Source organism: Scyliorhinus canicula, chromosome 21 (assembly GCF_902713615.1).
Source record: "Scyliorhinus canicula chromosome 21, sScyCan1.1, whole genome shotgun sequence".
Lineage (NCBI taxonomy): Eukaryota > Metazoa > Chordata > Chondrichthyes > Carcharhiniformes > Scyliorhinidae > Scyliorhinus > Scyliorhinus canicula.
In genome coordinates, this window is record NC_052166.1 from 9819271 (window position 1) to 9827222 (window position 7952).

General features: G+C 47.2%; 1 non-coding gene across 1 annotated transcript; it reads left to right on the plus strand.

Moving 5' to 3' along the window:
* Positions 1–538: 538 nt before the first annotated feature.
* Positions 539–611, plus strand: trnar-acg. Its single transcript has one exon. It is a non-coding gene; the product is annotated as a tRNA-Arg (tRNA).
* The last annotated feature ends 7341 nt before the right edge of the window (positions 612–7952 follow it).

Genomic DNA, 7952 nt, shown 5'->3' on the forward strand with positions numbered 1-7952 from the left:
TCCTTTGTTCTCGGAGATGGGCCATCAATATGTTAATGGGCCTAAAGTTTCAGTCCCGTCTGGGAGCTGCCTTCCCAGTGCCCATACAGGTTCTGTGCCAGCTTGCTTTCCGAACATTGTCCATAGGTCCCTGCATTCATCGCCAGCATTCATTTTGTATTCTGGAAGTGGCAATCCCAGATGGCAACACTTCCTCCTTGTGTTCATCAACGTGAAGCGTGAAGGGTCAAATTACTCTATCTTCTTCGTTCTCCTCCTTAGCCGGGCACCCATAAGCAAGGGTAGGCTCTACGCTACTCTGTCCTATGGATTGGAGTTTTACAGAAATTACTTCATGTGAACACAGCCTTATAAAATTCTACGGGGTGCTATGACATTCAGGCATGCATTAGAAAATAAAATTTAAAACTGGAACCTCTAACTGTCCTTAACTAAAGTATCCTTAATCAAGGTAAACACGTACAACATTTTAAACTATACAGTAGCAGCAACACAGGTCTCGCTGGCTTGGCAGTCAAGCATGGGCCAAGTCAAGTGTGGGCCAGTGGCGCAATGGATAATGCGCCTGACTACGGATCAGGAGATTCCAGGTTCGACTCCTGGCTGGCTCGTGGTAAAACTTTACAGGGGCTGGTTTAGCTCACAAGGCTAAATCGCTGGCTTTTAAAGCAGACCAAGCAGGCCAGCAGCACGGTTCGATTCCCGTACCAGCCTCCCCGGACAGGCGCCGGAATGTGGCGACTAGGGGCTTTTCACAGTAACTTTATTGAAGCCTACTCGTGACAATAAGCGATTTTCATTTTCATTTCACAGAGCTTTACATCTCTTTTAATGGAACAAACAAACACAAAACTCTGATGCACTTTAATTCACTTAATGAGGGTGGGGGGTGGGGGGGGGGGCTGTCACAGTCCGAAAATAGCGGATCTAAATATGTGTGCCAGAGTGCGGGAGGCTTTCCTCCGCCATTTCCTAAGCCTTTGTGTCTGATGACACTGCACGGTTTTGCAAGTACTAATAGTGCTTCTACAGCGTAGGACAGGGACTGTCAAGTAACGGAACTTGTGATACCAGGTTGGTGTATCGGTTGCTATCTCTGGCTACAGTGTATGGCAGGGGTGTGAAACATTTGCGGCCTGTGTGGTAGGCGTCATTGGGGGTCGCATCCGCGCCAACTGTCGGAAACCCGTGAAGATCCAAATGTGGACCATTATGGTTGTCTTCATGTTCTTCTATTTCTTCTGTAGTCTTCCTGAAGCTCCTGCGATTGTGGATTTCTGTGGACACAATATCTGTTATTATCTTGCTTAAGATTTCGTATGTCTGTCTTTTATTGCAAATTACTCATTATAATTGGTCACCACATGTGACTCCCTCATTTTTGTTTAAAACAAATATTTGGGACAAGACAACGAAGAAACAAATACTGACACAGCACGAGCAGTCTCGCCGCCTATGCGTACGATGCGGTGTATGACCCATCCCAGTGTTTGAGGGTGTAAATAGCATATGGAAAGCAACCTAAGGGTCGCCAGGAAACAAACAAAAGAGTTTTGAACCAAAAGTTCCAAATGAGGGGCGTATGGGCCACGGCGGATAAGAATGGTTGGAATCCCCAAGAAGGACGGTGACCAATGCAGTCTGTGCTCTCCCCGAGCGTAGCTGACCAGATGGGGGTCCTCAGGCATGGAGGGGACCAGTGCCGTTACTCCACTGCCTGAGTGACCGGACAAGAACGGTAAGAATTTGTGAATGTCGTGGGTGTTGCCTTTGTGGCAACGTTCAAATCAGGAGAGTAGTTATGATCGGTTGTCTGCCGACAAACTAGTTCATTTAACTGCCAGCGGGCGTCACAAGAGTGATGGCACGGGCCATGAATAAACTTCAAGTGCACAAACGACATTTAACATTTACTGTGACAAACATTTAACGTAACACACAAACAGAACAAAATCGTGCAGGTTCCATCAGAAAGGATACTATAAATCTGCTTCGGTTCCTTTTTACCATCGTCTGGTAAGCGATTTTCATTTTCATTTCACAGAGCTTTACATCTCTTTTAATGGAACAAACAAACACAAAACTCTGATGCACTTTAATTCACTTAATGAGGGTGGGGGGTGGGGGGGGGGGGGCTGTCACAGTCCGAAAATAGCGGATCTAAATATGTGTGCCAGAGTGCGGGAGGCTTTCCTCCGCCATTTCCTAAGCCTTTGTGTCTGATGACACTGCACGGTTTTGCAAGTACTAATAGTGCTTCTACAGCGTAGGACAGGGACTGTCAAGTAACGAACTTGTGATACCAGGTTGGTGTATCGGTTGCTATCTCTGGCTACAGTGTATGGCAGGGGTGTGAAACATTTACGGCCTGTGTGGTAGGCGTCATTGGGGGTCGCATCCGCGCTAACTGTCGGAAACCCGTGAAGATCCAAATGTAGACCATTATGGTTGTCTTCGTGTTCTTCTATTTCTTCTGTAGTCTTCCTGAAGCTCCTGCGATTGTGGCTTTCTGTGGACACAATATCTGTTATTATCTTGCTTAAGATTTCGTATGTCTGTCTTTTATTGCAAATTACTCATTATAATTGGTCACCACATGTGACTCCCTCATTTTTGTTTAAAACAAATATTTGGGACAAGACAACGAAGAAACAAATACTGACACAGCACGAGCAGTCTCGCCGCCTATGCGTACGATGCGGTGTATGACCCATCCCAGTGTTTGAGGGTGTAAATAGCATATGGAAAGCAACCTAAGGGTCGCCAGGAAACAAACAAAAGAGTTTTGAACCAAAAGTTCCAAATGAGGGGCGTATGGGCCACGGCGGATAAGAATGGTTGGAATCCCCAAGAAGGACGGCGACCAATGCAGTCTGTGCTCTCCCCGAGCGTAGCTGACCAGATGGGGGTCCTCAGGCATGGAGGGGACCAGTGCCGTTACTCCACTGCCTGAGTGACCGGACAAGAACGGTAAGAATTTGTGAATGTCGTGGGTGTTGCCTTTGTGGCAACGTTCAAATCAGGAGAGTAGTTATGATCGGTTGTCTGCCGACAAACTAGTTCATTTAACTGCCAGCGGGCGTCACAAGAGTGATGGCACGGGCCATGAATAAACTTCAAGTGCACAAACGACATTTAACATTTACTGTGACAAACATTTAACGTAACACACAAACAGAACAAAATCGTGCAGGTTCCATCAGAAAGGATACTATAAATCTGCTTCGGTTCCTTTTTACCATCGTCTGGTAAGCGATTTTCATTTTCATTTCACAGAGCTTTACATCTCTTTTAATGGAACAAACAAACACAAAACTCTGATGCACTTTAATTCACTTAATGAGGGTGGGGGGGGGGGCTGTCACAGTCCGAAAATAGCGGATCTAAATATGTGTGCCAGAGTGCGGGAGGCTTTCCTCCGCCATTTCCTAAGCCTTTGTGTCTGATGACACTGCAGGGTTTTGCAAGTACTAATAGTGCTTCTACAGCGTAGGACAGGGACTGTCAAGTAACGAACTTGTGATACCAGGTTGGTGTATCGGTTGCTATCTCTGGCTACAGTGTATGGCAGGGGTGTGAAACATTTACGGCCTGTGTGGTAGGCGTCATTGGGGGTCGCATCCGCACCAACTGTCGGAAACCCGTGAAGATCCAAATGTAGACCATTATGGTTGTCTTCATGTTCTTCTATTTCTTCTGTAGTCTTCCTGAAGCTCCTGCGATTGTGGATTTCTGTGGACACAATATCAGTTATTATCTTGCTTAAGATTTCGTATGTCTGTCTTTTATTGCAAATTACTCATTATAATTGGTCACCACATGTGACTCCCTCATTTTTGTTTAAAACAAATATTTGGGACAAGACAACGAAGAAACAAATACTGACACAGCACGAGCAGTCTCGCCGCCTATGCGTACGATGCGGTGTATGACCCATCCCAGTGTTTGAGGGTGTAAATAGCATATGGAAAGCAACCTAAGGGTCGCCAGGAAACAAACAAAAGAGTTTTGAACCAAAAGTTCGGATAAGAATGGTTGGAATCCCCAAGAAGGACGGTGACCAATGCAGTCTGTGCTCTCCCCGAGCGTAGCTGACCAGATGGGGGTCCTCAGGCATGGAGGGGACCAGTGCCGTTACTCCACTGCCTGAGTGACCGGACAAGAACGGTAAGAATTTGTGAATGTCGTGGGTGTTGCCTTTGTGGCAACGTTCAAATCAGGAGAGTAGTTATGATCGGTTGTCAGCCGACAAACTAGTTCATTTAACTGCCAGCGGGCGTCACAAGAGTGATGGCACGGGCCATGAATAAACTTCAAGTGCACAAACGACATTTAACATTTACTGTGACAAACATTTAACGTAACACACAAACAGAACAAAATCGTGCAGGTTCCATCAGAAAGGATACTATAAATCTGCTTCGGTTCCTTTTTACCATCGTCTGGACACCTCACTTCTCTAAAGCGAACAGTCACAAAAGGATTCGTGTGGTGGGAGTCAGACTCAAAGTCACCATCTTCTTCCGGTTGCCATACTCGTGACTGGAGTAGTTGTGACAAAGCTGCTTGGGGCCAATTGGGGTCCATCTCATCATTCTGGATGAGTCTGACCGAATTGTCTCGGTGCCAGTGTTTCGTGTCGAGGTTTGAACTGCTAGGGGGCAATCCGTAATCGTCGGGTGGTGGGTCTGGATCAGGGGCTTTAATATAAATTATTTCAGAGGGGTCGCTGGAATCATGATCGGAGTCGCTGGGAGTGGGGCCTGGTGTAATCGTAGCGTGGTGAGCTGGGGCTGTCGCTATCGCTATTGCTGTCGCTGTCGCTGTCGCTACTGGTTGGAGGAAGGAGAGGCGGAGTCGTGTCTCTGGGGGTGGGGTCGCAGTCATGCCTGAGGATGGGCTGGACCGGCTGGGGAGGTTAGGAATAGGTCGCTCGTGAGCGGGGCGTGGTCATCTGCTGCTGCAAGCGAGATGTGGTGTGAATGGTTGTTCTGCGAGCCATAAGCCTTGAGCTGGTTTATGCGGAACCACGTAGACATGCAATTAGCATATGTGATTTTATATACAGTGGGGCTGACTTTGTCAGAGATGGAGTACGGTCCGGCAAATTTGGGGGAAAGGAATTAACTGTTGTTGTATAGGAATAGCATGACTTGCTCACTACTACAAACTCTGTGACGTGTACTGTCTTATCAAAGCAAACATTGCTTTGCTTCTTGCGTGTCCCAAGTCTAACAGCTGCTGCTAGCTGGGCTGCATTTACATTTTCTAAAATCTGTTGAACTGGCTTCTCATGAGTGACTGCGGGGCTGGCCAAATCCAGTCCTAACAAATATTTTCTCCCTTTCATGGGGCGTCCAGTCATGTGGGTGTACGGGTTTATCCTGTCGACGTGGATACCGGGTTTCTTATGCACATGAGTGCAAAGGGGAAATCTGTGTCCCAGGTGCTGTTGTGTTGGTGCACCATTATTATTTTAAAGTTATGTTCGTTCTTTCTGCTGTGCCGCTTGATTGGGGGTCTTATGCAATGTGAAATTTTTGTTTGATTTCGAAAACTCTAAGGACGGTTTTCATCACTCGTCCAGTAAAATGGGAGCCTTTGTAGGACTCTGTCCTGCGTGGAAGTCCCCATCTGGTAAAAATGTGCTGAGTGAGGATTATGGCTGTCGTTTTAGCTGTGTTTGTTCGGGATGGCAATGCTTCCACCCATTTTGTGAAGGTGTTGATGACCAGGAACACACCTTAAAACCATTCCTACAGGTGTGTAGGGGACCTCTATCATCAATTTGCGAGTACGTCCATGGGCTATTAACCAGGTTTGACTCAGCTGACCTTTCTGTGCGTATCTGTCCGAAATGTTCTGGGCACAAATCAAACAGTTCCCAATGTTGTGTGTTACATTGGTTTTTAAATCGGGCCACCAGCAGATAGGTCTGAGGTGGGCTAGTGTGACTTCTAGGCTTTGATGTCCATGATTGTCAGGGAATTGGCAAATAATTTGATTCCTGTCCAGGCTGGAGACTACATAAATTCCGCCTTTTAAAGTAATACCGTCATGTGTTGTCAACGCGTTTTTGTATTTATCATAGGGGGCTGGAAGGTTGCCTTTTAAAACTTCCCTGTGCTGTGTGTCTTCTTTTGGGGACTTTGCTAAATCCTGTATGTTGGTCTGTGAAACCTGAACCGCGTTTACTGGGGCTCTTTCGGGAGGGTTCCAAAAGTGACCATGTCTGGAACCAGCCTTTTCTAGGGCGTCTGCCTTAACGTTACTGGGAAGTGGGGGGGGGGGGGGGGGGGTGGAAGAACGATGGTGGCTACGAACTTTAATGATGCCATATTTCCGATCTTTGGCAGTTTTTAGGATATGCTGGAGTAATGGGGCTGAGGGTAGGGGTTTTCCGCCTGCGGAAACAAATCCTCTAGATTTTCACAGGGGTAGGAATTCGGTCAAACTGTTGCAGACATATAAACAGAATACATGTCGGCTGTGGTCGTGTACGAGTCGGCGTGTTCTGCAATGTAAGCTATGGCTGCTACCTCTGCTGCCTGAAAGCGTAAATGTCCTGCTAAATTCAACGATATTTCCTCTCGCGCGTGTCCATGTGCGTCCTCAACATAAATACCGCAGCCTGTAATCCCTCTCTGTTTAAAATTGTGGAGGAACTCCACATAGTTCATAAGGGGTACGCCTATGTCTGTGTGCTGGGGTCTCTGTGGTGTAGCACCTGGTTCCTGGAGAGCTGACTCTCGTACAAAGAGTCCTGTATTGTGTGTAGTGGTTATTATTACACATTCACGTAGGGTGCCTGCATAGTGTAAATTATCAGCGAGGAAAGTGTGGGTTTTTGACCTCTTGACAGTAATGACTCGTCCTTGAAGGGCCCAACGGTTGCACAGATCTTGACGACTGCCCCGTCCTTAAGTGTACCATCAAGTAGGAGTTGTGTTGGGTTGTGCTCAGTTAAAATGGTGATGGGTTTGAGTCCTGTAATGTAGGCAAAGTATTGTACTGCCCAAAGAACTGCTAGCAGGTGCCTTTCGCAGGCAGAAAATCCTTGCTCGACTCGATCTAATACTCGTGAGGCATATGCCACGGGGCCAAAGCGATCATGGCGTTCTTGGAGGAGCACGGCCTAAAGGTTTCGGTCGGTGGTAGCAACTTCAATTGCATACGGGGAGAGTGGATCTGGGACCTGGAACGCTGAGGGCTCCTTTGAATGCACCGGCAAGGTGCTTGCTTCTTTAGAAGTTCGGATAGGAGCACTGCCTTTGTGGCAAACCGTCGATGTGGTTTCTACAAACGCAGGCCAGTCCTTGAAATGACCACAGGACTGTGACATTATGGGGCAAGGGTAATGTGGCGACCGAGTCGATTTTTTTTCTGCTCGATCTCGCCGATTCTTTTCTGCTCGATCTCGCGTTTGCCATGTGTGATTACTGTTCCTACGTGTATCACTTTTTCCTGTAAAATCTGGCCCTTCTTGGGGTTCACTTTACAGCCAATTTGTTGTAGGAGTCCTAATAGTTCGGCGAGAAGAGAAATGTGCTCTCCGTTTGTGTCCGTCTGTAAAAGCAAATCACCTACATACTGGAGCAGACAATCGGGTCGGGAAAATGTTGCTAGACCATTTGCCAGCTGTCGGTGGAAAATGGAGGAAGAATTGAGGAAGCCTTGTGGAATGCACGCCCAAATACATTGCTGCCACTGGAATGTGAAAGCCAATTTATATTGGCACGCTTTATCCAATGGAATGGACCGAAAGCCGTTGCTAATGTCCAAAACCGAAAAGGAATTTGACTGTATTCCCTGTTTGAGCATCGTCTCGGGACTCCTGGCTCCGCTGGGTGCTGCGACTGGGGTTACTCTGTTCAGTTCCCGATAATCGATGGTCAGTCACCATGATTTATCGGCTTTCCTGACGGCTGAATTTGTGCATTATTCGGTGAGGC